This window comes from Prenolepis imparis, unplaced genomic scaffold (genome assembly GCF_030444845.1).
Source record: "Prenolepis imparis isolate NDT839.2.m4 unplaced genomic scaffold, iyPreImpa1.0 SCAF_5, whole genome shotgun sequence".
Taxonomy (NCBI): Eukaryota; Metazoa; Arthropoda; class Insecta; order Hymenoptera; family Formicidae; genus Prenolepis; species Prenolepis imparis.
In genome coordinates this window covers 5,613,587-5,626,935 of record NW_028141163.1, presented here as the reverse complement: position 1 = coordinate 5,626,935, position 13,349 = coordinate 5,613,587, and the positions used below count along the sequence as shown (strand labels likewise).

At 34.2% G+C, this 13,349-nt stretch overlaps 1 protein-coding gene and 1 long non-coding RNA gene across 2 annotated transcripts in view; one reads left to right on the top strand and one right to left on the bottom strand.

Moving 5' to 3' along the window:
* Positions 1-10,583, top strand: part of LOC145936409 (uncharacterized) — a 97,060-nt gene extending 86,477 nt beyond the window's left edge. The window contains exons 4-5 of the long non-coding RNA XR_014425385.1: positions 8,428-8,507; positions 10,388-10,583. This is a non-coding gene — a long non-coding RNA (uncharacterized LOC145936409). The remainder of the gene's footprint in view (positions 1-8,427; positions 8,508-10,387) is intronic.
* LOC145936397 (terminal nucleotidyltransferase 5C) overlaps positions 1-13,349 on the bottom strand; it is a 110,087-nt gene that overhangs the window by 58,888 nt on the left and 37,850 nt on the right. The window lies entirely within an intron of this gene.

Genomic DNA, 13,349 nt, shown 5'->3' with positions numbered 1-13,349 from the left:
TTGTATATTATCCTATACAGAATTTTTCTAAAGAGAAGAAAAAATAATATATTATTATATATATGCTACAGAAATTATTTGCTGATGAATATATTGGAGCAAATTTTAGAATAATAATACAATGTGATTTAAAATTTTCCTAAAAATATATTATAAATATAAAACATGAAATTATATCGAGAAAATACACAACGAACTTTACAGATTCCTGAAAGCTTCTCTTTTGTACGTTTTCGCATATGGTAATCAAATGCGATTACGACGGCTTGTTGTATTAAAATAATTCTTAGATACGAAGCGAGCATTATATTGCTACGAAACAATGTTGCGACGTTCTTATTCCCGTTCTTACGTAATAGCGGATCAATTACTTCTGCCTATAAGTAGGACAACTTTGACTTGTTACGCGGTCTTGTTTGCGCTCTTTATCTTCGAAATTGTTGTAATTCTCGAATAGTATTGTCTCTTCTCGATTCTATACGTATTCGCATTGCCGCGGCAATTTCGCGCTCCCTCGAAATGTACTCGCCGTTTCTAAGAGTTTCTAGAAGCAGCAAACTATAGACATCGATGTCAGATAAGAGCTTATAGCCATCTGTTTCTCGTAACCTATAGGCTAAATACGTCCTTCCGCGCTTCACGAGCTATCGTCCTACTTTATGTTATCGCATTTTCCATCGGATTTCCATCAGATTGTCATTTATGTATTTTGTTTAACGACAACTCGACAAAGCTATAGAAAATAATTAATATCTAAGCACTTGAGAGAAGATGATTAGATATGATATTGAGTCGACATTTTTTTAATATGACATATCGATAAGAAATTATTACAATTAGTTTTTACTAGAGATATAAATATATGAATGACATTCAGATAAATCACCTAATGCTTGTGTATCTGTAATATATTTTTGTTTTATCTTTAAAAATATGCAAAAACTGTCCAGAACAAAGTCATAGAGTATAAAATAATATCGTATACACAGTTATAGTTTTTCTTTGTGAATAATATTGTTTGAAAAATGTAAAGATTGTCTTCATTTCTTTAAAAATAGAATCATGATTTTTTTACATAAATCAATTTTTTCTCTATATTTTGTACAAAAATATTAAGATATGATAAGTTTTTTTTACATTTTTCGAAGAATTATTTAGATATTTCATGTTAATATAAAACATATAACGATATAGCAATTTGCAATAGCATAATATTAATTTTATTAATCCAATGCGATTTAACTGCGGGTGTGCTCGCAGTGACATCAAAACTATTAAACGTGCAATTAAAAAAAATTTATATTCGCAGCAAAAAGTAATAGAATAAATACTAAAAAAAATCATATAGTTATAACTCCATAAAAATCACTTTTTAATTCTATACATTCAACAAAAATAATTTTCCTACATTTTGTATATAACTGTAAAGTATCGTTCTGAAAAAGATTTAATAATAGCTGTCTATAATCAGATATTCGGAATATCCGTAACACACATTTGGATATCTATATGTATTACTGTGAATTTTCGTGCGTATAACGGATGGATAAGAAATTCCGCTTCAATATCGTAATGAAAGTTCGCAATGAGCTTAACAATACAGCAAAGAATGGTATGAATAAAACGTAGAACATTTGAAGTTATTGTTAGAAATGCCGATACTCACTGCAAGAGTATTTACTTTGATATTAAACTCAAAGATTGCAAGTTTGATACCAAAATTATAATAATTTTAAACATAGCAGGGATATTAAGTTTATACTTAATATCAGAATATATAAGTAATACATAAATATATATATATTATATATATATATATATTGGATGATTGCAAAAGTTCGTGCCCGATTTGAAGTTATTACCACCATCTATGCAAATCGGGCACGAACTTTTGCAATCATCCAATATATATATATAAAAACATGTATATATAAGAAAAGATAAAATATCTTTACTTATGCATATATATTTTATTTATATATTTATATATTTTTTTATTGCAACAGAATATCAATATTGAGATATTGAATACATTTTTTTAAAGATCAAAGCAACATTGTTGCTCAAATTATAATCTCAAGTTAATAATAAAAGGAAATTACGAGATAAAATTCTAAATTTCTCGAGCTACACTCATTTTTATTCATATTTATTATCGATGATATTGATATCGACACATAATCTTTTCACAATGTTGCTAATATGAATGGCTATTGACAATTGAAGAAAGGAAAACACAGAAAAGAGGAAAACTGCTTTTAGGAAGATAATGTGCACAAATAGAATGCATTATACGGATCTGCGGAAACAAATGGTAATCGCATTATTACGACAGACACACACACACACACACACACACACACACACACACACACACACACACACACACTCGCAAAAGATATTAATTTAGCTCGAGCAGGTGCTAAAGCCCAGAAAATGAAATAATTTGAAAGCACACAATTCTCACGGGATAAGAGATTAAATACCGCGGCTTTATCCGTGGGAAAAACTCTTCCGGCAGGGGGTTCCAAAGACATTTTTAGGTCAAACAGTTATTGCAGGTTATTGACTTGACATCACACACGGATCGTTACTTTCATGTCATAGTGTTGGTCGTGCTTTTAAATCGAAGCGACGGTTAATCTATTCTCGGACGCGCTATACCGTCGATGTAACAATCCTGCCATTCATCGTTAGGCAAAGAATGTAAGGAAGCGATGATAAATTTTTTAGATGTCCACAGATCGATGCGTTCAGCGCGTCTCTTCATATGAAAGAAGGGTTTGTAAAAAAGATCCCCGAGATATCCCCTCTTAATTGCTCGCGATCATGTTTATGTAAGAGTGTAATCGTGCGAATATCATTAAAAAAATTTTCAAATATCTTAATTTTCTTACTTGAAAAGTTATAGAGAAATATTTCGACAATGATTTAAAGATTCTTAATTTTCATCATCGTGCAGCTAAATGACGTTTAATATATTATTTATCAGAATTAAAGGGGGGAGTAGGCGATTCTTCTCTTTGTCTCTACCTTAAAATTGAAATATAATAAGATTCTATCCATTTTTTCATCTAAAATTTATTTTGCAAAATTCTCTAAATTTTTTGTCGTTTGTTGTACGAAAACTACGTATTGATGCCTTGATTGAAAAAAATAACATTTTTATTAATTTGACTTTTCTTTATGATATTATATATATAGCATAGGGATCTTGGAACATCCTATACATCTGATCGTGAATAGTGAGAGTGAATAAAATTTATTTCGCTAAGCGTTTTAATTCATAATACCTAACACAGATATTATAATGTAATCTAAAGTCACCATAAACTTCCTTATCTCGCACAAGTTAAATCTCAGCGCACGTATTCAATTTGTAATTTACACGATACCAGAGCATACAAGATAGGATTACACCTGCAGCGGTAACTTTGCACCGTAGTTAATAAAGCTCTCAGAACAAGATAACGTAATGTTTTAGAAAGTAGCTTCAGTTAAGCCGTAAGCTTTAATTCACATATCCACACGTTCCTTGTTACGTCCGCAATCTCCTTTTTCTGCTAAACAACAAAGCTGGCGCCGCGTTTTCTATTATTTTGTCCCGTCTTACAGATTCTTCTCACGTTTATTTTCTCTTTGAATCGAACCGGCAAATTTATTCATTACATTTTTTTATAGGAACATTTCATAACTTTTCTCTTTTAAACTTTGCGACTATGACTTTTAGAGAGATTCTGGATATATCCATTATTTTGATTGAGTACCAAAGATTATAAAAAAATCATAGAGCAATGACAAGATGTTGAGATCTCGGTCCATCCACACAAATGTGCCTCTTTAACGAGTGAAATTAAATTGAAGTGACAATCGCGAAGCTCTCACAACGGCGCTAATTCTGGAACCGCGCGAATAGAACGCGAACTCAGGCCGCGCGTCGCGCTCGGACAGCCCGAGCGAAGTGAAGGTGTCGATGACGTAACATGCGCACGGCAGCGGCTGCGATCCGCATGGTGAAGTGGAGAGTTCGACTCTGCGGTGCGCACTATAAGAGAGAGAGAAGAGAAAAAAGAGAAGAGAAACAGTGCGCACACAAGCGCAACGGCATGCAACGGCCGCGCTGCGTTATTGCACCGTCGCTGCAGCGACCGTCAAGGACGTTCGCGCTCGGTTTGCCACGTCGAGAGAAAGAAAATGTTAGAGAGCAAGACAGAAGAGATGAGGAGTGACAGTGCGAGAACGGGACGGAAGGATAGATGAGGAAAGGGCTGGCAAAAGAGAGAAGCAAACGAGAGGAGATGCAAACGCGAGAAGAAAGAGAGTGCGAGGAACTCGAGAGGGAGAACCTTCTCTATCCGTGCACTCGCGAGATAAATCAACGAATTCGAGCCTCTCTGGATCAGAATCCGGCCTCGAGCGGCCTTGAATACGTCGTCGGAGATCTTTGAGCGCTGGAGCGGGATCGCTTTGCAAGATCAATTATCAGGGCGCTTTCCATAACGATATATTCAATGTTCTCGCTGTCTAATTGTCTATATAGGCTAATGTATAAAAGTATTGTATTTTATTGAAAATAGAATTCCATTTTATCCTTTTTCATCAATAAAAAAATATTTTAAAAAATGAAGAGAACAAGAATCTTAGAAGAATTTTAGAAAATTCTCACAAGTCTTATAGATATTTAAAAAATTTTTTATTATAGAATATATAAAATCTTATATATATGTATATGAAATATTATTTGTTTTGTATTCAATGATATCTCAAACATCACGTTAAATTATATTTGTCGTTCCACGTTCAGCTTTTCGCTTATCCATCCATCTTTCTCCATCCATCACGTTACACAATCATTATTGTGTTATCGAAATGCGCAATACGCGCGCCTCTTCGGCAAACATTCTTCGTCATTTGCGAGGTAGCAATTTCTGATACAAGAGAAAGATAAATGCGATCGCAAGAAACGTCTCTCTTTTGTCTTTACTCGTTAAAACACTTGACAGCGACGAAATTCCCGCTGTCGGTGACGCGCAATTTTTTAAAAACTCCACGAAGGTGGCCTTTGCCTGTCGTTCTCACAGACTCCGCAGCCCACTTTTACTCAGTTAGAAAAGTCTGGCGTGTGTATCAAGGCCATCGGGTTTATCGATCAAGGAGTGAACCTTTCTAATATATAATACAGAAAAAGAGCAATCTCCTTCTCATCAAATTAATTGAAATTGTAACTCGATACGCATTGCCGATGTTTTCGATCGCTTATATGTCATGTGTGCTCTCTGTGAAACACACAAAAGTTTCTAAAAATCATCTTTATATTTTTTTATATCACCGGGTGTGTGAAGTTGGCACCCCTATGTTATGCTATCATAGTTCTGTTAAGAGTTCTGAGTTATTTAGAACCATAGGAAGAGTTCTTGATAATTTTTAGAAATAGTCCCGGTCATTACGATAACCGATAACGAAAATCAGTTTCAAAAAATAGGGGTGCCAACTTTACATTTTTTTACACATCGAGTTCTGATAATTTTGAGCAGAGTTTTAAGGTTCTTTTAAATAGTTATATAGTTCCTGATTATTTTTGAAAGAGTTCTGCAATTCTTAGATAAAAAAACGTACCTTCAATATCGAAGATATTTCTAAAATATCTTCGATATTGAAAGTATATTTTTTTATCTCTATAAAAATTGCAAAACTCTTTCAAAAAATAATCAGGAACTATGTAACTATTAAACAATTTAAATTTACTCACCTCACGGTTGCTCCTTTGTTGCCCGATGCCTCCCCGGGCCTCCTTCTCGTAGAAGTTTCGAAACGTCTTGCACTCGCGTTATTTTTTTTCGTTCGCGACGCGCGGCGACGCCCGGGTTTTAGCTATCACAATCTTCGACGCGTTTCGGTAAAACGCGAGACTCGCGAGAGCTTATTCGCGCGCGAATAAAATCGAAGCTCCATTTTCGCGTCGCCGCTTTTTCCAAGACCCACTTTTCGCAGGGGCTTATCGAACGAAGATGATCAAGAGAGCGACTTCGCCGCGACGCACTGAAGTCGCCGAAGGATGCAACGAGACGAACATTAAGCGCGATTATCGATCGACGAGATCAATTTCAAGTGTGCGATCGCGATTACGATGTCGGTACGTGCGACGCGATCGGATTTATACGATAATTAACCGCCAAAGACGCTAATTAATGCACTCGTCTTTTCGCGGACCGGCAAGAAGCGCGCGATCGTTGATCATGAACAATCGAAGAAGAGCACTGGAGGTGGAGCTAGGCTGGCACTGCCAGATTCGGAACGCGCAACGATACGTCGCGCCGAGTCGTAGTGGTGGGGCATTGTAGGGCTCGCGACGTGGGAGCTCGGCGAATCACGTCGCGACTACGTACCCTCACCAGGTCGTAGTGGTGTCAGGTTCGGAACGCGCAACGACCAACGACACGTCGCGACAAGTCGTAGTGGTGGGGCATTGTAGGGCTCGCGAGGCAACATACGTTCGAGGTTCAGCGAATCACGTCGCGACTACATATTCCCACCACTACGACCTGGTGGGGGTATGTAGTTGCGACGTAATTCGCTGTACCTCGCACGTATGTTGCGTCGCGAGCTCTACAATGCCCGACCACTACGACCTGGTGGGAGTATGTAGTCGCGACGTGATTCGCCGAGCTCCCACGTCGCGAGCCCTACAATGCCCCACCACTACGACTCGGCGCGACGTATCGTTGCGCGTTCCGAATCTGGCAGTGCCAGTCTAGCTCCACCTCCAGTGCTCTTCTTTGGTCGCGCGCTTCTTGCCGGTCCGCGAAAGGATGAGTGTATTAATTAGCGTCTTTGGTGGTTAATTATCGTATAAATCCGATCGCGTCGCACGTACCGACATCGTAATCGCGATCGCACACGTGAAATTGATCTCGTCGATCGTGATGAATCGCGCTCAATGTTCGTCTCGCTACATCTTTCGGCGACTTCAGTGCGTCGCGACTCTCTTGATCATCTTTGTTCGATAAACCCCTGCGAAAAGTGGGTCTTGGAAAAAGCGGCGAAAATGGAGCTTCGGTTTTATTCGCGCGCGAATAAACTCTCGCGAGTCTCGCGTTTTACCGAAACGCGTCGAAGATTGTGATAGCTAAAACCCGGGCGTCGCGAACGAAAAAAAGTAACGCGAGTGCAAGTGTTTCGAAACTTCTACGAGGAGGAGGCCCGTAGAGGCATCGGGCAACAAAGGAGCAACCGTGAGGTGAGTAAATTTAAATTGTTTAATAGTTTTATAGTTTTATTGTTCCTGATTATTTTTTGAAAGAGTTTTGCAATTTTTAGAGAGATAAAAAAACACTTTCAATATTGAAGATATTTTAAAATATCAAGTTCTGGTGAAAGACGTTAGAGTTCTGAATCGTACTCGTTAAGACAAGAAAAAACGTGAAAACCGCATGGCTCTAACTATTATAGTTTCCGAGATATCGATTTTTTTAAATTAATCCACTTTTACGAAACATTTAAAAATCACGAGTTCTGGTCGAAAATGCTGGAGTTTTGAATTGTACACGATAAAACAAGAAAAAAAAGTGAAAACCGCATAGCTCTACCTGTTATAGTTTCCGAGATATCGATTTCTTTTATTCATCGACACTTAGAAATTTTTCGACTTGACATTCGATACCTATCGCGATATTTTAGGATTTTTGTTACATCTCTCGCGCTGCTCCCTTTAATAAAGATTCAACATCGCCTGTGAAAGTTTTCGATTAATTTATAATCTTTTTCGAGTCGACGGTCGAAGACTCAATATATATATATATTTCTGATCCCGTTAATATTGCATTTCGAAAAGTTACACTTAAGTCGTAAATACTGTTAGGAGAAGCACCTATAGCCGCACGCAAACGTTTGTTTCGCAAAGTTAACTCTTTGAAACTTCCTTGCCAAGGGTTAACGACTTTATTTTTATCGAGTACACCCGGTGCAACAGTATATAATTCGATCGAATAATCTACCTATCGAAGAATCTACCGCGTGGAAATCACGCTACATATATCTATGAGACAACCTGTACATCCACCGACACGTTCGATAAGCGAATAGAAAAAAAACATTTGTAGTATAGTCACGTCGGTATAGGTCAATCGGTTACCAGTATACCGTAAAGTAATCGATGCGGGACCAATGCTACGTCGATCGCATATAGACTCGTATAAAAAAAATGTCAATTGTATCACGACTCGACACGCGCAAGTAAATCGCTAATAAATGAATATAGCCGAATCGGCGAATTCTTTCGGATAATGTCGAAACCACGGTCCGCCACCCACGTGCTTATATCATGTTTTTGCAATTACATGTCGCAAACGAGACCGGAAACTACGTGAAGATCGTTTGCAATATAAGCGGAATTTTTAGCAGTTTTGTCATTCGTGATTTTTTTTGCAGACGGAAAGAAGCATATGCAGATGGTTTTCGCTTCGAATCCAATCGGACGGATGGGTCTTGTGCAGGCGGTTGGGAAAAAGGTTTGCATAATGTATAACAGCTGGTGCTACTTCTCGCGGGTATATACGAGCGCGGTCGTCAACTAAATCAATGACCCGCGGCTGGTTTTATCGTCCTCAGAATTTATATCGTTTCAGTAACTACGCTATGTCATCGGAATGACTTGTACAGGGTGTTCGACATCTATCGCGTGTTTCCATCGTAAATTTTCTGAGTAACTCGGATTATCCCGTAGCGAGAAATCGAACAGAAACTGTCGTTCTTTTCATAAATTTTCTATTCATATATATAAAATATGTGTACTTATATGTATAATTGTATTATAAATCATATATAATTAATTTTCATGAATTTCATTTTTATTGCACTAAAAATCTAATTAACATCTGTCATAAAATAATTTATATATCATATTTATATATTTGTTTTTATATATATTATTCTTTTTCGAATTGTTATTGTTATTATTAAAACAATATTTGAGAGGCGATTATGTGTAAAATTAAAAATATTTATTTTTAAATATTTTACAATTAAATATATTTTCAGATTACGAAAATATAAAAATGAAATTCTTTTCAAATTTGTATATAATAATAGTTATTAATTACTTATTAATATAATTGCATCATGCGATATTCTCTGTAATGATTTAATGATATACATATATGTATTAAATTCTCAAATACTTGACTCTGATTAATGTTCGTATACCGAAATCAATTCAGCAACCTTCACTAAAACCATTTCACACATGTAACTTGCGCTACCTTGCGTAAGATAATTCTGTAAATCGCGAACGTTACGGTAGGTGAGACAATCTTGCACAACCGTACAACGTTAGCGGGAATGCAATCGATGATAAGCGAATGCATGTATTTCACTACGTTTAAAGTGACTATAGACCGCCACACTTTCATAGATAATGCCGATTGGAATATTGAAAAAAATCCAATTGCGAAACGGTAGAAACGTATATATTTATATACTCATTATTACAATAACAAATGATACACACGAGTATAAAAGCCCGCATATATACGAATAATTATTCGGCAGATTTACGTTAGTAATATGAGACAAGTTTTAGTAATATTTCAACGAATATTTTGTCGTTACCTAAAAACTTGAGCTCTCCTAATTGCAAAATTGTAATATTCACGAAATAATTACCATAAGAATAAAAATTTCGCACCAGTTCAATTTAGCATTAATTCATCAATGCTTTTTCACGTCAGGAGAAAAATTAAATGAATATAAAAAATACTTTTTTATCAAAATATATTATTAATGTATTTTTGCTGCAGCTGCTTTAAAAATAAATTCAAAACTTGAGAACACATAGTAAAGAAGATTTATATAGACATATAAGCCGCTTATTTCGAAAGTGATGTAATCCAGTTTTTTTAAGTATTATTTTAATGCAGTGTAAAAATATGCAAAATAAATTAAAGATAAATTAAATTATATCATCTTTAATAAATATTTTGTATGCAAAATAATTTTTTTCTGATCTATAAATATTTTTATTTCCTAATATTCTTCTTGTATTTTTTCAATAAAACATTCAAAATGTGATTGTCTTTAAAATATTCATTTAATGTATAAAATCCTTTAATAAATTCTTATACTTTACACAGGCGTGCATTAAAATGTATTAAACGTTATGAAAAACGTAATTTCGCATAATTATAATCTCACTCTAACTATAATCTCTCTAGAAAAGAAGCAAATAACATTTAATGCAACATTCATGTAGTATAGCACAAGCTTTCAAGAATTGATTAAACTGGAGAAACGTTAATGGTGTTTTAATAATATCGATGCATTACATCTATTTTGTATGAAAAGTTATTTAAATTATTCGCTAAATATTTATTTAATCAACTTTTTTTCTAAGGGAATGCAGCTTGCGCTTCCTCCTCGAAATTGAAGTACTTGGATTAATGCGCAGCACGCTCTTACAATTTCCACTTTATTGTGGTTACCGAGGCAACGAGGACTATGACCTTTCCTCAGAAGGTCACTCGCGATCGATTAAATATGTAACGTACAACTTTTATTATAAAATAAAATTGTCGGATTTTTCTTGTGAAAACCACATATTACTATTCTATATTAATTAAATTTATAGGAATTACGATAGTTGAGAAAGAGTTTAAGATTGGTGATAGTTTAAGATAATATAGATTTTCGATGTCTCTTAATTTTCACAATGATAATTATTTTTATATTAATAAGTCTTTATAATTCGCGAGGAATTTAAAACTTCAATGTGTATAATATTATTCATCAAACAAAATAGTGTATGACGTGTGAATAAAAATAAATAAAAATATATAATTTTTACACACATCACATACACACGCTTGTTTTCCTGCATAATTACTTTAGCATGACCCCAAGTCATATAAAAATATAATTATAAAATTCTTATATAAAATCCTTGTAAAATAATATAAAAATATTAATTGCATAATCGAATAATAATAAAAAAAATACAATTATATAGTAGTTAAATTACATAGTTACATATGATTGCACGAATTATTTTGCCCTCCCAAAGTCAGAAAAAAATGAATTATGTCAAGCTCGACGGTTTATTTTCATCATGAAAGATTCGAGTCAAAGATGAAATGTGTACAGTTGCATTTGCATATATTTGTATATGCGCAATCTCGCTTAAAATATATGAAATTTTCAAGTTGGCTGTGCCGCGATAAACGATTTTAGTGGAGATTGGACCGATTTCGTGTAAACGACGATGCGTTAGAAGGAGACTCTGTTTCACACTCTCTGTGTCAAGGATATCGTTGAAATTCTCGCAAACACGCTGCCGCGGGCGGTTCACGACACGGCATCACGTTCTCCCTTATCGCGCCTAACAAAGATCCATTCGCCTATCGCATTGTCCTACTATAAGCAGCTGAATAACAAGAACGCAATCGCTTTAAATTGACCTTTACAGCCGCAACGCAAACAGTTGCGGGATGTCACTCGCGGTGATAGTCGGTTTGGTTAATTGCGGAAAATTACAAAATACGCGCTAACGCCCTGATGATACAAATGGGTTATGATTTCACAAGCGAAACAAGTCGAAAATATCCAAGACTTGTTTAAATAGCTGATAATTAAACGTAGCAAATAGTGTGGAATTAAAAAGATGTTCAATGAAACGCGAAGGGCCTTAGACGAATTAAAATAATAAAAAAAGCAAACTTCAATAAAATATGCAAAAGACAAAAAAAACATTTGTATTAATGGCCGGAATAATAACAGTTGTTAGTAATAATGTATAAGAAAAACGTAATATTTTTTAAATGATATACTTTGTTGTATATTAAAATGCAACATGAAAGATTAGACAATTTTAATTAGATAAATTTTCACTATACGCAATCCTTTAATCGATTTACTAACAATTTTATTGAAATTTAATTTGATAGTAATCACGACATCTTATACACTTTTCGGAAAACAAGATTAATTTTGTATCTCGATCTACATATATTGATCCTTGTATTCAATGTATTATATTTGAAATAATAATAACAAAAAAATTACATCCTATGCAAATCAAACGATACGAATCGCAATTTTGCGGTCTTTTACTTTTATAAAAAAAAAAAAAAAAAAAGGGCAATTATGATCAATTTACCTATCAATAGTAGATTTTCGTACGACACCTGTTGCTCATATAATTGTAATTTTCCTAACGGAAATGTGCTACGTGAATCAATCCGCCGGACACGGATCGTTGGACGATAATTTAAGCAAGTTGGATTATCGAATCCGGCCCACCGCTTTTGCGAAACGCGTAACCTCACACATGACGTGTCACATTTTAATTCTATACGATTAGCATTTTTTGGTGCGACGTTTCGTATAATTTAGTTTCGGGACCTGTTTCACGCACGATAATTTCTTAACTTTTCTCAAACTTAATATATTTCGCGTTCCGTTCTTCTTTGTAATTTATATTCATTGCAAAAAAAATTATCGATGAAATTTGAAATCTAGTATACTAATTATTTAAAACTGCGAACTTTTATGCGTTTCGTGAATTGAGGCACTGTTCGTTACAATGACACAGTTTTGATAAATATGCGATTGTTTTCGTATTCAATGAAAAGATCTGATTAAATTTGCAATTTAATTAATGATAACTATCTCGTTTTCAAATTTTACTTGTTGAAATTATACTTGTTGAAACTGTACAATGTTCCCCATTTTCTGCATAATAATAAAACATTTGTCGTTAACGACATGGCTTTTTATCGCAGCACACATGAATGTTTATCTCTTCATACATTTCATAGAAGTAAACAACTTCTGCGATTTATCGTAATAAATTATTCGACTTATTATTTAGACTGCTGATTGTGCGATTAAGAAACGGAATAAGATCGTGGTCACAAATTATTGTGACTGATAACGCTGTTAGATATAGACATAAAGGAAGATACTGTAGCAAAACTTCCTGAATTGATAAAAAAATCAGTATACGCGAAAAGTTGCTCAGAAGAAAGATAAAAAGTTTAAATATATTATAGTTAAAAATATATAATTTTCTACATTTATAATTATGCAAATGTAGTTGCCAATATTAAATTAGTAAATATAATATTGAAATATGTATATATGTGTATATATAAAAATGTCAATTTACTTTAAATGTCAAATAAAAATTTGTTATTTAAGTAACATTACGTACAATTTATTATCTTCAAAAGTATATAAATAAAAAAATTAATTTCGCAATTTATTTTTCCTATTAATTTTTCCTGTGTTAATTTTATATTATTTAAATAAGATAATTTCTGTAATTTATACTTTAGAATAAAACATATTAAATACAATAA